The following is a 19,701-nucleotide window of genomic DNA, read 5'->3' as shown; positions in this document are numbered from 1 at the left end:
ATATTCTAAGGCTGAACAGCAACTACAAGAAAAAAAATTCAAATATTCAACTAGATAAACAGACCGTACTGTTGAAACTGAACTAGCAGAAAAGTATGATATTAGAGGATACCCAACATCATTGTTCGATGTTCCTCCTGTAAATAAGAAGATATTTGTTTAGAGGTAAAAAGAAGACTGGACCATCTGCTGAAATAAGGTGGTCTTGCTTCTCCAGAAGCAGGGAAGTTGTAATTATTGAAACTTTTTCAAAGACAAGAGAATGAAAATGCTAAAGCTTTTGTGGAAATCGTATCTGAAAATGGATGACCATCTCTTTGCTGCCTGCTTCCCTAATATCTGCTACTGAAGAGGGATGGAGGCAAAGCACTCAATGAAGACTTCAGGGTTGAAAGCTGGACTGTTGTCCCAACAGCTTATGTTATACTGCAAAGTGGACTTTTAACGATTCTTAATTACTTCGTTTTGTAGTTACGAATTCCGTTTCTGCTGTCACATAGTCATGAACTGACTCTGGACATTGCTCTTCCGATGCAGATCTTTTGTGAAGTTTTTTTCAATACGAGAAATATACACGATATGGGCATTATTTATGAAATAGCGAACAAAGGAATACAAAGCGAAAGAAGTACCGTGCTGTGATATATCTCTGATGATGAATGAGGCAGTCTGTCTTCTTTTTTTCCTTCGAACTGTCCATTACAATTTTGTCTGAACTGGTGTGAATGATTGTATGTATGAATTTCAGTCAAAAACCTTGTAAATTATTACTTTAGCCTTAAAAAACGAATTTTAGATATCGGTAAAGAAAAAACTTTAAACTGAGTAAATATCCGTCCGCAGTGAATATTTTTGTGGAAAATATTCAATTCAGCACTTAGCTAAGAGTTTATTAATATTCGAAGATCAAATCTTGAAGAAAGCCTAATATAAGTTATTCATTCTCAACTGATTAGTGAAGCATTATTTGATAAATAAATGGACGAATTGCTGTCAACTTTAGTTAAATTATTAAAACGCGTTAATATAAATAGCAATAAAGGATGTTTAATAAAGACATTGCACCACTTGAAATATTTAATTTACTGGAAAGAGAGGACAGTTATTACAATAGACTAAAACGGTCCCGACAACGTAATAAATTGGCTGCGTTTCAAATTAGTGTTGGAATCCATCTTCGGGCCTGGAGTTTTGGTATAAGTTTATAACTCTACCAGGGAAGACCAACCTGTGCTTCAGGAGATACCAAGCTATGCCAGAGAGAGAACTATTTTACTAAATAAACCTACAACAGGGTCTCTGCGGTAGCATAGTTTGGTATCTCTTGCTCCAGAGGTTGGGCTTCCATGGTAGAGTTATAAATTTATCCTAAACCAAAAATCCAGACCCAAAGACGGATTTCAATAAAAAAAAATCCATTATGATATGCCCGGGCCTCCGTAGCCCAGTGGTCAGCAGCGGGAGTGTAGTAGCACACGCTCTTTGAGTAGACCGTGGTTTAAGCTCTTGACTGCTAAATACGGTTGATCTGCACTGGACCAGCGTGGCAGATTATGGATTGTTGAGGAGGCTTCCATCCTGCAGTGGGTTGATAATGGCTGCAGTTTTTTTTAATGATATTATAGCCTTCTGTTTAATCAAAAAGGTACAATAAAAAGCGGATTATTCTGTATTCTTCGTTCTCCTTTCCTCCCTTCCCTTTTACAAGCACCATCTCATCTTTAGCTTTCTTAGCCTATCTATCAACTAGTTCAGTGAATTTAATGGAAATCACTTAAGCTAAAAGGTTCCCCAATTCCCCACCCTGTGTCCTCTAGGATCCAAAATTTCACGTGCGTTTTTTGACTAGGAAAGTCGACGCTGAATTTCATCTCATTGTATTTGTTTTTGTCAGATTGTCCATTTCATTCAGAAATGACCGAAAATGGTAGGTTCCTCCATCTTACGGAAACTTCCCCCTTTAAATTGCAATGCAGTTCTTTCTACAATTGCATTTAATACGAGTATGGTATGTTAACATGATTCTTTCTCATTTTGGAAAAGATTCTTATTAGAACTGCTTATGCTGAGAGGAACTTTCTGTGGAATTTAAATGCGAATTGATTCTGTCATTCTCAGAGGGGAAAGCGTATAGCTTCTCCAGGATTTTTCATTCCGCATATAAAAGAACTTGGACATGATATTCTGTCACCAGGGCTTCACTTACTTTTGGCTAAGCTGTAATAACCCTTTCTTGATTTCTAACCTTTATATTAATCGTAATTTTTAATTTTAAAATCAAAATACGCTGTTAAAATAAATCCTTTTCTTGTTTTTGCATTTTCCTATTTGTTCATTTCTTTTAGTTTTTTAATATCTTTTCCCATCTTCTGTGTTACTGAGTGTGTTCTTACTCTACGAATCTCTTCAAGCAATCTGGGAGATTTAATTTCCAGTAGGAAGATAATGAAATTACGATGCCCGATTCAGAGGGAGATTACAGAACCGTGTTACTTCTCGCTAGCAAATGGATTTAAATGTATTGTGGAAACAATCCCGCAATTCAAGTACAAGTGGCTGGAATCCCAATTGTTTAGTATACCTGACAGAACAGCCCAAGAAGCACGATGCTGCTTTAATCTTGTCCTAGTAAATGAAGCAAGGAGTTGAGAGAGAGGTTCCCTTGATAATACATTTGTTTGGCGTGCTGTAATTTTCTCGCCCTTTCTGTACCCAACTTGATACCTCTCACCCACACTAGCTGGGAGAAGATTGTGCAATGCTCGAGCAAGAGAAACATTTCCTTTCGCTCCTCTCTTTCTCACAAGTTATTTCCCCCCCACCCCAGTTGCTTAGAGTAATAAAAGGAAACCAACCTCAGCGGTGCAGCTTCCGACATCAGAGAATGCTATAAAAGAAGCCGCATATCCGTTACTTTGCGTCTTTTTCCTATAGCCTACGCGCCGCAGTTTGTGGGCTTTTTATTTTGCTCTATTCTAGATGAACAGTCTCTGCGTATTTTCTAAAACAGATTTCTCTCTTATCCCACCATCACGCGAGGGTTGTTAAAAATTATTTCAGAACTGTCTGCGAAGTTTTTAATACCATAAACTTGCGATTCGTTCTCTGAAGGATTATTTAACCGATGCAAAAAAAAACAGCTTTAAGAAGTCTGTGCTAAGTTATCAGAACTCCAGGATAGGCATCAATACATCCGTGGTAGCCAATACCTGAACCGTATCTTAGAAACATCTTTCATGAACAAACATTCCATGATGTATAGCCTATAATGTTTGTGCGCTATTCTCAGAACTACACAGATCCCAAAATGTGAAAGAATAAAAACAGCACTGGAACCTGTGTTACGGCAGCGAGGACGAACATTTATCTACAGTGTCTGTTCACGAGGATGACGGAAATGCACGACTGACAGCTGAGTTAGATGAAAGCGATTGCTACTTTAATAATAAATGTCCAGTGAATGACATACATGCGGAAAAATTGATCTATCTCAAGTCCCGGTTTTAAGAAGCAGCGTTGGAAACTACTGATACTTTACTCGTCCTTGGAAATGTCTAAAACTTTTATCTTATTTGGTCCTTTCAAACCGAAGTTACATTTCTCTCTGAAAGCACTGTCGTGAGAGTAGATCTCAACAGTAGAGTTCCTGACACTAAATAATGAACGGGTCTCTGTCCAGGATTTGTGATAATTCAGGGCTTGAATTATTCGGAAATTATTAAAGTAATTAAGAAAGAGAATTGAGTTCATTCAGCAAAATTACGATCTGAGCTGTTGTGTCAATGTACCTTAAGATTTGAACCATCAAAAGAGAAAGGATAGCCTATGTTTTAAGCGGGTGTGATCCAAGGAAATTTAAAAAAACAAACACTAGAAAAAAAATGTCTGAACAGTTTCGTAAAATAATTTACTGCGCAGGATCGTACTGTTCCATTCCAAGCTCGAAAAGTAATGGGCAAATACAAATAGAAAAATCGATAAACGCGCTTCTAGAAACATAGAGATTGTTTTTAAGATGCATTAGCATCTTACATCATAATTGAGCCTGTGTGTTATGGCTGTATGTGTGTGTGTTTGCTCACAGAGCGATTTTCATGAAGTGCGAACTGAAAAACTCGAAATAACTTGCGAAAAAATTAAAAAAACCTACCCTCTCCGTCTGAGATCGGCTGACTACAGTCCAGAGTGAAGTCAAGAGTATTTACAAGGCACCGCATCGATCTGTTGTATTGAGGTAGTTCTTACAAATTGTACTGCTTATTTGTAATGCAAATTACCAGTAGGAAGCACTTAGAGAAGGTGATGCTATTTATTTGTAACGCGTTCTATCGCTCACGCTGCCGTTTCGGGAGTTATTGCCGTTTCATAGATGAGTGGATAAGAACCGAGTAGCCTAGAGTGCGTGTCTAAGCTCAAAAACAAGCAATTTAGAGCATATTAGTTCCAAGATTGCTAAAATCAAGAACCATGAAAAATCACGGTGTGGCATTACTCTCTTTTGAGAAAGAAGTAACAGTCAAAACAGCCGTCGACTAGTAGTGCTCTTTATAAATAAACTCCATTAAAAATGGGTCTGTTAAATTACGTAAATTAAAACTGAAAATTTTAAATGCCTTTTTCTTTTATATCTTTTGATAACACAGAAGATACATGTGGTGGCCAAGTTAGTCGGTCTCGGTATGTGTATGGAATTTTTCACCCTTTCCGCTTGACAGACTTCCTGGTTTTTCGTCCAGAATATAGACAAACTAACCATACAATACATGCCATAATATAATTGCAAACATGTTATACTGACCCCCAAATGCCTTTGCTGCATTGACATATAATGCACACTTGGTTGAATATTTTATGTTTTTAAAGATATCGATTAGTAAAAACAAACAGTGAATAAGAAATATTAATATCCGGCTACTTCCTCATATCCATTTTAAGAAATTCAATAACAATCCCCTAAAAACACATGCTGTTACTAGCATTGGAAATAGTCGTTAATCGCTGGAACCGGAATTTCTGATAATACTACTTCTTTTTATTTATTATCCTTCTCTGTTTTTCTTCTTCTGAATTAACATCTTAATTTGATAGTACCTCCCTACCCCAGCTTTCATTTACGTTGGCTCTTTCAACACGCGTTTCGGAATGGTTTTGTCCAGCACAGTATGATGTAATACGAGCCACAATCTCCAAATTTATTTCTCATAAAAATACACAAGATACAAAAATGAAATGACTAAGTTTTCAGCATAATTGTCTAGAAGGAACCCACAACCTTCACATTTTCTTCTAAAGCTGTGAAAGCCGCTGCGAAGGTTTGTTCTGAGGTGAGTTCCCCCCACTGGTGAGCTACTTGTTAACTAGAAAATGTTCTGTGATAAAGAGCATCTTTTTTTCTTCTTGGATTGTAACGATGGAAGAGGCATGGATTGTACTGCCCAATCCAGCATCAGTCCACCTAATGGAAACACAATGAGTCACTGCAGCCAAAAAGTTCTAAAGTGCGGAGAAAATGATGATTTCTGTTTTTTTGGGATATCAATAGACGAATCCTTATTTTCCCAAGGGCACTATAGTGGTAGGAAACTCTTATGAAGAGATTCTAAAAAATAAATAAATAAACATTTTCCGGCTCGATGTTCCACACGGACTGAATCACGTTCGATTCCAACAGTATAATGCTCCACCCCATAGTGTGCAAAATTGAGGTTAGCCCACATCCACCTTGCCTGACCTTACACATACTGAATGGACAGAACAAAACGTTCTGTTCTCGACATTACGTGCAATGCGCTGACAGCAGCATCGAACTGTATTTCTCATATGGCTTGTCTTGGAGTCATTCACTCGCAACCGAATCAACCTAGAAATGGTAAAATTCACTCATCTTAGCGTCTTGATGAATATAGAGAATGAAGTAATTCTTCAAACTGAATCCTCTGGATCATCTCAAGCGTACAACGAGTAATAACTTTTCAAAATAATTGCGAGCTCCGAGCACAATATATTGCTAGAAACTTACCTCCTTGGAGTAATTTCATTAGTCCGAGGGAAGGGGCTCGCAAAGGCCTTGTGACCCCTAGAGCAACTGCTCCACTTCGTACTCTTGAATCCAACCTTGTACCTAACTAATGTAATATCAGAAAAATGGGGAAAAAAAGCTGTTTTCTCCATTTGGCAAAAAATTGTAGGATTTTTGATGTAAAGAACATTTTCCCAAAGGAAACAGATCAGTGGATACAGAGAAGAAACATCAATTTCGGAAGAAACTCTTCAGAAAGAAGGCGACGGCAAAATGTGTACCTCACTTCGTACTACTTCACAGCCAGCATCCCTTCACAACACCAAGAATATGCTATTCGCGAAAGTTTGATACCACTTTCATCTTATTTCCTGTGTGTGCTTTTTCACTCTGAATAAGAAAGTTTTGATGCTTCTTGTGCGCTGGTGTACATTCCTCGATATAGGAAAAATAAGCGTTTGGAGCTGCATCCTCCATACATCAAGCAGCATTCATAAGCTTGTAATCGGAAAAAAAGACTCCGCACCTAAAGTAATTTTTATTTCTTTCTTAACATGTCCGTTGGCATGACCTTTTGTTATATTTCTGACCATGTGATATTACATATTTGATATCGCAACAAATTTCTTTTTATAAAACATCAAAAGTGTAATAATTTCGAGGACAATTTTAAGCAGACAAATCTAATTACCAGAAGCCACACTTAAGAACAAAAAGAGGAAACCTTAAGATCGCCTTTGCACCAATGCAATGCAAGAGCAAAAAGAACAGAAATGGGAAGAGAAGAACAATAGGTAATATAATTATCGATCAGTTTGTGGCATATTCAACTTCCCAAACCCCATTATGATCAGCAGAACTGTATAAACAAAATAGAAAATTTGAATCTGCTGTTGACATCATGAGAGAGAATATTTAGAAATATTACAAATTCGATGGTTTGGAGTGGTGAGCATTCAGGAGTTTTTAATCAGGTTGGCTATTTCTTTGCTGTAGGATTTGCTGGAGAAAAGCCTGCGACAATCGATTCCGAGTTGATTAATTAGAAGTGCATAGTTCAGGAATAGCCGGTCCATCCATTAGAGTCTGTCCAGATGTAGGTTTGTTTGATCATTCTGTTTGATCAAAACGTTGCAATGTTTTAATATAATCTTCTTCCGAAGCTACACACTTATTCCATCGTGCCTATCACTATATTTGTAGCGGAAAATTCTTGCGAATGCTTTTAGGCGATCCGTGGTCCCCGATTGGATTTCTTGAATCGAATTCATTCGTTTTCCTTTCATGGCCTGTTTTAATTTTGGGACTTAAATAGCAGCTTTAAATTGGAACGTTGAGTTGTATTAAAGTAGAGTAAGGTTATTTATAATAACATGCTTGTGATGGTGTCAAAAAATGTTCACTTGAAGCAGCTTTCCTGTAGATAAATGCTTCTGGCGCATAACAAGTTAACTTGGTATGTTCAAAAGATACACGAGATGCATTCAAGAATTATAAGATCTTTCACCAAACTTTTCCATCAAGTCTTGTATATGGTCTTCTCTGTTGTTTAGGCTTCTGACTTAGTCACCATACAGATTGATATCCACAAAGTATAAAAATACAAGACCTAATCTCCTAGATGAAGGGGGAAGAACTTTTTTTCCGAATTCTTAAAAGAAACTGAGCGTTTTCCAAATTAACATTACAGAATTGCATTGAGTTATACCAGCTTCTTTAAATGATGTTCTAAGCTTCTTATTTATATATTTTTCTTAATTTTTTCCAGGGTGAAGAGGCGCCGCGCGCCATAGGTAAGTACCGTGTTTACTACCGTATCTTTAAAATAAACTTAAATCTCTTTAAGTTAGGGTGCTATTCATGACTTTTAAAGATCATCAATATAAGACAGTCATTATTCAAAGAGCATTTTCTCTCATGGTAATCAGCACGAAGTGTTCAGTGCGTCTTTAATATGCACAAATCTCTTAAGAAACGTAGTGCTAAGATCCATATTTATTGAGGAGAAGTGGTTGCCTGTTCATTTATTCCGTATTGAGAGAGCTGTTTTAAGAAAGAGAGATGGAAGTCGATATGAAGGTAGATTCTGCCTTTCGTGTTTTCTTAGCACGCAACAGTATTTAGTGGATCTGGAGTTTTAATTCAGAATGTCTAGTGCAGATTTTACACGGATGCTTTTATCTTGTTTATCATCCCCGACATAACAGCATCGCATTTTCCATATTTTAGTTTTATTGCTTGATTATGTCAGGTAAGTGAATATTGTTTTGTTATGTTTGTGATTGCTAATATATGATGTATATTATCGAAATACTTTGATGACATTCTCTTTCGTAAATTAAATATTCTACAAATTGTCCAGATTTGTGAACGATATTAATTGCTTGAGTTTTATTTTAGTCAGAATAAGGATAAACTTCCTCGGGTGAAATATTGTGATAAACCTAGCAAGGGAGAGTCTGAGTGGATTTGTTTGTTCCTCTCGGTCTTTTTGGATAGGTCAGGGTTCAAAGTGGATGACGGCAACTCGTTTATTGTGAGGTGCTTGAGATATTCAGCCTCACAGAGAGGAGGCTAAGGATTTTGTATTTCCAATTTTAAAGCAGATAAACCGGCCTTAGAATGCACCGTTTATAAAAGAGATATACCATCTTACCCTACTGGATCTTGCTTATCATCAAACCATTTATCCAAAGAATATCTATTAATAGACAAGACTGATGTTCAATCAATGGAATATCAGTTGTTGATTTTCTGGGGTGGGGAAGGGGGTTTGTGCTCTAAGAAACACGTTTATACGTGAAGCTTAGCGACCTGATCTTAAAATACAGGAGTTTGCATCTGTTCGAGCATTTTTGCACATTCTGTGGGTTATTCTTCATTATTAAAGGTAATAGCAAACACGCCAGCAAGATGAATGGCAAATAAAACGGGGACTTCTCTGTTAAATCTTTCTGTCTCATTTTAATCTAGAAAATGAGGCATTAATAAACAGTACTGCTCCAGAAGGCGAGTAATTATTCGTTTACTTAGAGATTGCAATAAAAAATAGTGGAAAAATGTAGAATTTCTGCTACTGAAGTGTATCGTCTTCATCTATCAGATAAGGTGACTTTGTCCGAATGAACAATCTACCTAATGAATAACAATATTGAACTTCCCCACATCCTTAGACTTTCCTATTTAGTCAAACTGTTGTTTTGATCATTCTAATAATGGCTCTGAAAGTTCAGTGTTCTATTTTGTAATAAAAAAGTTATTTTTAGCGACTAATAATTAATTCATGGATGTATTTAGCGTTCACCAATCTCTATACATAGTTGAGAGTCTATTAAAGGTAATCATGTGTACAGGTATACGGAAATAGTTTTGCAAATCTGTGACACTAAAATAAATCAAAGCTAAATTAGTAAATATGTAGGAACGGATAATTAGCTAACTCATAAGCATTCACCTTTCTCCATGTGATATACTAGTCACATGAGACGACTCTTGTCACTGTAAAATGAATGGCCAGTGCATCTTACCATACCACTACTTTCTATCTTAATTCTTGAGAAACCTTGGAATTCCATAGTGAAAATAAAACGAGTTATTTGTGCATTCCTTGTTATAAACGAAGGGTTTTATTTCATGAGTGGAGAAGCTTCATCTAATTTTGAGATTAATGTATTTTACTTCATTATTGTTGATAAAAGTAAATGAAAAATCCCGTGCTTTAAATTTTCTTGTACCAGAATTAATACAGATTGAATTGGAATATTTTGGGATCACTTGAAGCCTTGATGTTCTAGATGCTTAGTGAAAAGGAAAACAAAGAAGCTTCATCTTCTGAATCAGATTAGCTCCAGGCAGGGGCGTATACGGGGAAGGGAAGAGAGGGGCATATGCCCCCCTTAACCATGCATATAAGTGTCTAGTCCTAATGCCCCCTCCAACCCTGACGATGATACCTGGATACGATGCAGGCTCCAGGAAACATCTTTTTCAAAACTATTGGAAATTCCTCCAGATAGAAACAGTCGAAATATGCTGAGGAGAAAAGTATTACAGATAGTTTTTAAATGGCAAGGGACCATGTGAAAACAAAGGGGCTTAAGCGTTAGAGATTAGAGTCAATTTAAGGTTTAATTTAAGGTGAAGAGTTAAATTTAGGCGTAAGTATAAGGTTAGGGGGCATGCGCGGTACGTTGGGTAAGTTAGGGTTGAAGGCTGGGGGGAACAGATAGAAATATGAGGATGATAGGGAAGGCAACCCCAAGAAGGTCAGTGGGAACAGGCCTCACCAGGAGAAAGATGGGGTGGCGGAAGAGGGGAGGAAACAGGGACCCGCCTGCTCCCCTGCCAAAGGAAAGCGGAGTAAAGGTGCCACACAAGAGAGCGTGGTACAGAACGCCAAAAGGCATTGGCAGCAGAGCTGCATATTGTCATCGTCGATAGTGTCCAGATTAGGTAGATGTCAAGTCCAGTGATATTGTCATTCTTGGAAGAAAAGTCCCATCTGAGAGAATAATTAAATTGAAGTTGGTAGTCTTGCACTCTTTGTGGATAATGAGATTACTCTCCACAAAGACTGCAAATGTGTCTCTCTAGATGGTACAGAGCGACCAAGCTGCGTGTTCAAATCAGTGTAGGCAATGGGAATCGCCAGTTTCAATCCTGATGGTCAGGATAGGTCCAGTTCAGTGAGGTCCTAGTAACGTGTTGGCAGCGAGGTTGCAGATTGTCATTGTGAGTAATAATAATCAAGTTCGGGTAACGTCTGGCCCGGTGGAATGAAATACGGTAAAGAAAGACGAAAGAAATATTTTGGTTTTTAAATTTTTAAAATCGGACTGCTGGAAGCTGAGATATATAGAGATTTAAAACGTAACCGCCGCGAAACGCGTGCGAGTTACACCGTGGCCGCGCTGTAAGGGTACTGATTGCGTCGTGCGTCGCTACTACGTCATTCCGTGTCGCATTTTCGTGGCGATTTTTCTCAGTCCACGGACGCAAGTTACTCCCATATGAAAACTAACTGGGACGCGCCTAAAGAAGTTTCACTTTAAAATTACATGATATGCTATGCACGATGCCAAATAATACTGCATGGTAGCAACGTATTAAACCAGTAAGAGCACGCATTCGAGCTCAAATAATACTGAACAAGCTTTATCATTTAGTTTTATCACAAATGGTCGCACGGACTGTTCCTCTTCGTTTTCCTATGTACCGCCGATTCGTTTTTAACTATCTGAGTTATTTCTTGTAACAGTTAACTAAATTCCTACCTGTTTGAAAATATGTGCCAATATTAACAAGCTGCTGCAACGATAAGTTGTAAACTACTCACAGCCTTCACCCTTCTAACAAATATGGCCTCACACGGGTTGAATTAAATACATTTAGACAAAGAACGGAAAGGAAGAGCATTTAAAGATGGCGTTTTCTTAATTAGTCTAATTTGCACCAAGAAACAGGTATTGTGAGTTGAGAACGTGACCGTTTGCACGAGTGGTCAATGCCACCTAGTATTGAAAAATACGTAATGCGAATGAAGGACTGCAAGAACCATTCTGAGCTCGGGCTAAAGAAAATAGAGCAGTGCCGCCAATAATGATGCCATTCTCACATAAAGATGTGACATCTGCTAAACAGAGGTCAGGAAATTGGGTTACTGAGTGTGCCTTTGAGTCTATTGTTTACACTGCAAATAGACATAGCATCGCTTTTAGCATTTGGTGTGCTGCTCTCTTGCTGCACTGAGACTACATGAAAGAAAGATTAGATTATCTTACCCTTTCACTGCGGTTCTTTGTCTGCTTAGGGCTACCTCTAGCTGAAAATTGTGTTTAGACTTTTCTCGCTACATTTCCTACGTGGTAAATGTATCGGAATATGGAAAAGACAGTTACGTGTCAGTAATTATTCTTGTACGGCTATTGGATGAAAATGAAACCATCCACTTAGTCCAAAAATGTGAATACAAGAAAGACTAATTGATGTTTTGAAATGTATATGCGCATTTTTGTCATTCTACCTGCGTCTTCACCCATAAGAAGTTTTAGGTTTATCTTTCGAAGCATTGGATTAGCTTGAAGAATTTTTTTTGTGTGATAACGTGTTACATCTGTCCTTACATTGCCATGTTAAAACATCAAAATAAGAGTATACAGTATTCCATTATGTATAATGGTCAGAAACCAAATCATGTGTCCCCTTGTCCATGTTCTCCCCACACCACGTGGAAAAGACTTGAGTTTGAGTTTCGTCTATGATGTGAGGAATTTTTATGGACCTTTTTCACAACGTGGCTGAGTTAGATGGTGTCCGGTGAGGGTAGAATGTTTTTTCTCCTGGAGACTAGAGTTTTTTTGTTCAGCAACCCGGTGAACTGACCACAGAACATACACAATTTACAGACATTATATATATATATATATATATATATATATATATATATATATATATATACGGCTTAATAGGTTTTAAGACACAATGCACAACTCTTTCTATTCAATAATTTAGGACGTGTTGGTGCATTGCCAAGACATCTCTTGGACAACTAAAAGAAACAATGAAATTCTCTTTGAAGGCTACGTACAGTACATTGTTTAGAATGAAAATCTTTGGACGAATTTTCCATCTGTACATTAAACTTGGTAGAAGAAAGAATTCATCCCCATATTCTGTAATACAATAATTTCCAAATCACTGAGACTTCTTATATAACTAAGGCCGACCGGGCTAGCCGAGTGGGTAAAGTACCTGCCCGGCAACCCAAAGGTCGCGGGTTCGATTCTCGCCTCGGGCTTGGATCAAAGTACAGCAAAAACCTTGGGAGGTGCAATATGGCCACAGAAGCCGATGCGCCAACAACTACCAAATCAAAAAAAAAAAAAAATATATATATAACTAAGAAACTGGACTGCATCACCTAATTTCTCCATTGAAAGGGCACCAAAGAGCATCCCTATCGCGTGCGTCACTTGTATATTTTCTCTCGTGTATAAACAACTTATTTTTGAGAAATACAACGCGCGTGTGTTCTAATCAATAATGACTAACCGGTACTTTTCAGCAAAGGTAAATATAAAGCCAGACACTTTCCAAATTTATTCATCCATTAAAAACTGCAACCACCAAAATGGCCGTATCTTATGAAGAAATATTGCCTTCCTCCGCAACGAATGAATATGAAATACCAGGAGATGCCGTGGGCACAACAGAAATCGAATGTAAATGTGACTATCGAACCATTTAAATCAAGTGCAATCAGAAAATGGAAAAAAAAACAAAGCCATCAACTTTAAATTATGGAAAGCGAGCAATTTCCGAAAACAGCCATCGAAACATTACACCTGTTTATATAAGTTGTAGCACTCTCTCGACGTAAATCATAACTCATTTTTCTTGGGCACGTGCAGCGTCATACCGCTGTTAAGTTCTCTATTTATGCGTAAAAGAGAATTGTAAGTAAACGCTGGAGTAGTGGAGAAATATTATGAATCCTGATGTAAGAAAACGTATGAAGTTCTGCGATGCAAGTTGCGAAGATGGGCTTCTTAAAACTCTGCGGATTATTTCTTTTACTTTGTCTTCCTTTTACGTGCTACGTATCGTAAATTTTATTTTGTCTTGACATTATGAAGAGGTCTCTCACCATCTCTTCTTAATGTCACCCTTCCATCGACTGGACAATTAAAAAATAAAATTTGAAATATTAAAATGTAAACTAATATCAAAAATGTAACACTTAACCAGAAATAACAAATGATAAAGTCGAAACACGAAAATTGGAAGGTAACAAAGGGATATGCACCCTTCTGTGTCGATACAGCTATGGAAACAATGAAATAGGAAGTTAAAAAAAGGATTGCACCCTTCTGTGTTGATTCAGCAATGGAAACACTGAAATAGGAAGGTAACAACGGGATATGCACTCTTCTGTGTTGATTCAACTATGGATATAATGAAATAGGAAGGTAACAAAGGGATAGCATTAGCATTAGTAGAGGCATATGATGCAAGAAAGCAAGCTTATGCAGCATCAGCCAAAAAAAAAAAAAAAACTTCCACTTCACCCCTCCGTTCGTTCGAAATACCTGTCCAGCTGAGCTTTAAATTTATTTAGGCTATCAACTTCCACAACAAGGGATGGAAGTCTGTTCCACCAACCAACTACCCCCTGGCTAAAGGAAAATTTCCGCACATCTGTCCTACATCTGTCTTTCCTCAATCTGAATTTATGCCCTCTCAGGTGATTATTCTGAGCGAGAGGAAGAATCCCATCAGCATTGAGCATGCTCACACCATTCAAGGCTTTATACACCTCAATCAGATCACCTCGCAGGCGCCTAGTCTCCAGACACTATAATTTGCAAAACTTAAGCCTTTCTTCGTAAGAGTACCCCTTTGTTCCATTCACTAATCTTGTTGCCGTTCTCTGTACTCGTTCCAGCAGCTCTACATCCTTCTTGAAATGAGGTCTCCAGACCTGTATACAGTACTCAAGCAGTGGCCTAACCATTGCCTTATACAAAGGAATAATCACCTCCTTATCCCTGCTAGAAAAATTCCTGTATATCATTGACAAGACACCATGAGCTACTCTTGCAGCCCGTCTGCACTGCTCAGAGAACTTCATATCTGCCTGCACAATTAACCCCAGGTCCTTTTTGTTCTCTACCGCTGTCAGTGTAGTACCACAGAGTTGATACGTTGCTCTGGGGTTGCTGTTTCCCATATGTAGTACTTTACATTTGTCAATGTTAAACTTCATTTGCCACCTCTCAGCCCATCAGCTCAACCTTTCCAGATCCTGTTGCAGCAGCATAGCGTCAGTAGTGTCCTAAACAACCCTGCCAACCTTTGTATCGTCTGCAAACTTGGACATTAAGCTTGATATACCATCATCAATATTATTTATAAATACAGAAAACAATAATGGGCCCAACACTGAACCCCGAGGGACTCCACTAATAACACTAGTCCACGATAAGCAGTGTCCATTGATTACCACTCTGTCTTCTCCTCCTCAACCACCCCTTTATTCATAGCAGCAATTTGCCTGAAATGCCACACTGCTCCAATTGGAGCCTCCGTAGCCAGGTGGGAATGAGTAGCAGTGCGTAACACACGCTTCTTGATTAGACCGGGGTTCGATCCCGTCACCACCGAATGCGGAAAGGTCAGGGAATTATCACCGCATATTCCCGGAGCAATATGGCCTTGGTTGCTAATGCTCCTAAAAACCAAATAACAAACAAACTGCTCCAATTTGTGCAGCAGTCTTCCATGTGCAACAGAATCAAAAGCCTTTCTATGATCCAAGAATATAATATTAAAGTTATTCCCTGCATCCAGCTCTTTTGTGACTGCATCATAGTATCCAATCAAATTGGTTAGGCAAGTCTTCCCCTTGACAAAACCATGCTGTGTCCGAGCTATAACTGAAGTCTTGTCTAGATGATCCTGCAGTGCTTCTTTAACCAGTGCCTCCATTAATTTTCCTGGAACAGAAGTTAAACTCACAGGTCTATAATTACTTGTGTCAGCCTTTGATCCTCCTTTGTGAATTGGGGTCACATTTGCACATCTCCAGTCCATGGGTACCTCCCCTGTGTCCAAGGAAGCTCTCATAATTATGGCTAAGGGTTTGCTTACTTCCTTTGCTGCCTCCTTGAATATAACTGAATAGATCCCATCCACCCCAGGATATGCACCCTTCTGTGTTGATTCAACTATGGAAACAATGAAATAGGAAGGTAACAAAGGGATATGCATCCTTCTGTCTCGATTCAGCTAAGGAATAGGAAAGGAACAAAGGGATATGCACCCTTCTGCGTTGATTCAGCTACAGAAACGCTGAAATAGGAAGGGGACAAAGGGATATGCACCCTTCTGTGCTGAAACTTCAGTACAGAAGAGTGTGTATATCCCTTCAGCTAGAGAAACACTGAAATAGGCAGTGAACTTCTGTGTTGATTCAGCTAGGCACTAAATGGCTGCTTGGCCAAAAGTCTTGAAATATTTTTAATAATATTTTTAAAAGGAAAAGAAAGATACCGTGTGTGTGTGAAATACGCTATTTTTTTTTTTTTTAGGTTTAAATCACTATTTGGCAACAGGAAAATTGCAAAATTTTCCATTGTGAAATTACTTAATACTATGCCTTCAAGATTCACAAAAATATAAAAATACTGAAAATAAAATGTGCATTTCTATAAATAAAATTTAATGTACAAATAATAAAGTAATTGATTAATATAATGTAATAATAATTCTTCAGAGTGCCATTGGTAAACCGTGGGCCAGAGTGTTCGTTATGTTTCAAAGACAATTGATTTAAGCTTATTTGACGAAATATATTACAAAAGGAAACTGAAAATATTGTCATTAAACTGTATTTGTTAAACTAAAATTTTTGCGTTACATGATTCACATGCCTGGTGAATCAGGAACTCATTATCATAAAATGTATCCATTCCTTATTGAATTTGGGAATTATACAAGGTGATTCAGGAAAGGTGGACATAAACTTTGGTGTGAATTCTCTGGTCCAGAAGGAACAAACGTTCATTTCACACGTAGGTCGTAAAGTGGGTCCCTTACGAGTTAAGTCCCTTGAAAGTTTAGAAAATAACCTACTTTCTAGTATTAAGAAATGAAAACTGTTCACAATGGATGCTAAAATGCCTACCGGCAACGTTTACACAGATGAACAAGGGTTGGTGTTCCTCGAAACTCCACCAAAGGATTCCCGAGGAACAACAAATAAATTAAGCGACGAAATGTTGGCTATTGATCCCAAACACGGAACTTAGTGCCACTTCTCATGCGGGCGTTTCGTACTTTCTTAGGTCCTATTCAGTAGGGAGATGGGCGAAACAGAAAGACCAAATGAACAGACATTTTCCATACATCTTCTTTTTAAATACTCGGGCCATAACCATTTACAACTACGGAAGAACTGCAAACCACAACACAGATAAATAAAAAGGTGAATATAGGCAAGAATAATGTCCTTAATGGCCGTGTGGGGATTGGCAGTAAGTTCTGTGTTTGGGATTAATAGTCAATATTTCATAGCCTGGTTTAGTTGTTGTTTTTGTCTACGTACTAAGCGGTTCTTCAATTTCACTCTCTGTACAATTTATATTTAATTGAAAGTGTGCTATGTGTTTGTTCTTCTTTGTTAACCGTTCCCACTTCTTTCTCATCCCCACCCTCCAGTTGTCAGTTTGCTTAGTATTATTACTCTGCGCTAAAATTAGTAGTTATTATCAGCGAGCGAATGGAGGGGGGGAGTTAAGAGCAAAGCGAGTAACGAGAAAAAGTTGTGGCGCTGTCTCTCTAAATCCAATAAATGCTTGCCCCTTTTCAGAAACACACACACGATTCTACCAACTATGGGTAGTAAAGTTGGTAGAATCACCGTCCTTCCCGCAAACACCTGGTGGAAAAGACCTGAGTTAGAGTTTTTATGGGCCTTTTTCAGAACGTGCTAAGTTAGTAGGTCTCAGGCGAGGGCTGCATGGTTTTCTCTCCCGAAAAACACCATTTACAGACAATATACAAGGAGCAATATGGTCTTAGTTGCCAATGCTCCTAAAAATCTATTACAACAACAGCAACTGTATATAGACATGTGAAATCAATAACATGGTGACCAAGACATGACTTCAGTGTGGCGTCAGTTGCATTCACCTTAGGATGTGTGATAATCTGAGTTTCTACTCAGTGTTGTTGTTTCCTCTGGTAGCAAACGACTAAAAGATGAATAGCTTTTGAATTCGGATTAAAGGGTCTTTGTAAGTTGCTCTGTACACCCATTAATCAATTGGTAGGGGAGAAACCATTTGGCAATCGTTAGACTCGGGATACTGGAAAAATGAACACCGTTTTCCAGTGTCAGAAAAGTTGTCAAGTTAGGTGAAGAGGAGCTGGAGTTTCAACTATCCCAGAAAGTCGTGTGTATGGTTGCTGTAAAGATTTTTGCTGTTGTAATTATATGGCGGGCATTTTTTTCGATGGACAATGGAGCTCGCTATTTGTGAGCTATGTGTGCATGGCAATAGTTGAAGTGGCCAATATTCGTTGGGCTGGATACTTTTTTGGATTATCCGTGCTGGTGAGGCCCAATTTCTGCTGTGTACGTTGTTATTTCAGGATGAATTATATTGTATACGTGTTGAGCTGGATCGCTAATGTGCAGCAAGTGTTTCTTTTTGCTCCCCCCATAATGCAAGATAAACAACTTGTGGTATAACTCATCAAGTTCTGAACAGAAAGTAAGTTTCAGTCAAAGAGGATTTCTGAGTCTGTGGCCAGTAATTTCGGGTTTTGGAATTGCCTTCAGATAGAGAGAAACTGTCTTACTGCCTAATAACGCACGCCCACAAGTTAACAGCTCTCAGATACAGGCCTTGCTTCAACAGATGCAGTGAGAGGCACTCATATACCCTGAATATAGTTCAGGTTTCTTACCACGCGACTTCCATGTTTTCTGCCCATTGGAAAAAGCTTTCAAAAGGACTTTGCTCCAATTCGAAGATCGGCTTCCATAGCAACCGACTTTTAAGAAGTAATTCTTAAAAAAAAACGAGTCATTTTTAAACTTAAAAGGTATTTTAATAACGCTCCTCATAAATATCGCTGATACGGTGGACACGAGTATCTGTGAATGCGAAGTATTCAATAACAGAGCTAGCTAAAGGCCGAAACACGAGTTTTACACAGGGAGCTAAGCAACAAATAAGTTGTCACTAATCTCAAAGGCGATGAAAGAACATAACAACAACAAAAAAGGGAAATCTGGTCTATTTCCGCTGTCCAATATAGTTCACGCCCTCTATGCTACAGAAGAAAGCTTCCTTTGGTGCAAATATAGTTTGGTATGATGTTATGCCTTTCTCTCAAGGGAAGATCCTTCGCGGCATCTTCTATGCAATAATTATGTTGGGAAGGAGGAGAGGATGTCTTTAAAGATATGTGCCAATGATATAGAGATGTAGTCAAACAGTGCGTGTTTGATGTAAGAGAAACCGGTAACGCTCTGGGGCCTCCAATGATCTGTCTGGTCACGACATGAGATTATTGAATTTGGATTGCAGGAAATGCGTCATTTGGAATTAAATTTAAAGTTGGGAGCCATTTGCTTTTGCACAGCGGAACTAGGGAACGTGACAGGCGGCTCTGAAAAGAAGTGCGGGTTCCTATTTACTCAGAATAGGCCAGGAAATATGACAGAAATGAAATGGTCTGAAATAACAAAATCGGAGATGGGCATATTGTTTAGTTCCGAAATATTTTGCTACCAAATGCTGCTCTCGCAATACAGTACTGTTCATTGACTGTAAGAATAATGGCAGCACAACATCGCGCAGAAAAGAAAAAATAAACCTGATAGTATTCTTTCTTAAAACACTTCTCAAGACATTGATAAAGATACAACAGATACGATTGAAGATATTCCAGTACTGATTTCCTGACAACATTAATCAATGTTTGATCCTCCCTTTCTTTGTTATCTACTTGTTGATGGACACCAGGAGCTGAAGGATCGAACTTAATTTGCTAGCCTCAGGCCACAGTAGTAAAGCTTCTTTGAGGACTGTTTAAATCCTCCCTCTCCCAAAAGGTATTCAAAGAGTGCCACCGAATAGATGATTCTCATTCCTAAAGGTTAGAATATTTCC

At 38.3% G+C, this 19,701-nt stretch overlaps 1 protein-coding gene across 2 annotated transcripts in view; it reads left to right on the top strand.

Moving 5' to 3' along the window:
- LOC150083032 (uncharacterized) overlaps window positions 1-19,701 on the top strand; it is a 379,196-nt gene that overhangs the window by 134,189 nt on the left and 225,306 nt on the right. For both annotated transcript variants that reach the window (XR_016547159.1, XM_090376987.1), the window contains exon 2: window positions 7,788-7,812. The gene's annotated coding sequence lies outside the window, so the exon portion shown is untranslated. The remainder of the gene's footprint in view (window positions 1-7,787; window positions 7,813-19,701) is intronic.

Source organism: Mastigoproctus giganteus, chromosome 7, assembly GCF_048544385.1.
Source record: "Mastigoproctus giganteus isolate SK-2022 chromosome 7, ASM4854438v1, whole genome shotgun sequence".
Taxonomy (NCBI): domain Eukaryota; kingdom Metazoa; phylum Arthropoda; class Arachnida; order Uropygi; family Thelyphonidae; genus Mastigoproctus; species Mastigoproctus giganteus.
The sequence above is the reverse complement of the archived record's forward strand: the minus strand, read 5'-3'. Positions and strand labels throughout refer to the sequence as shown.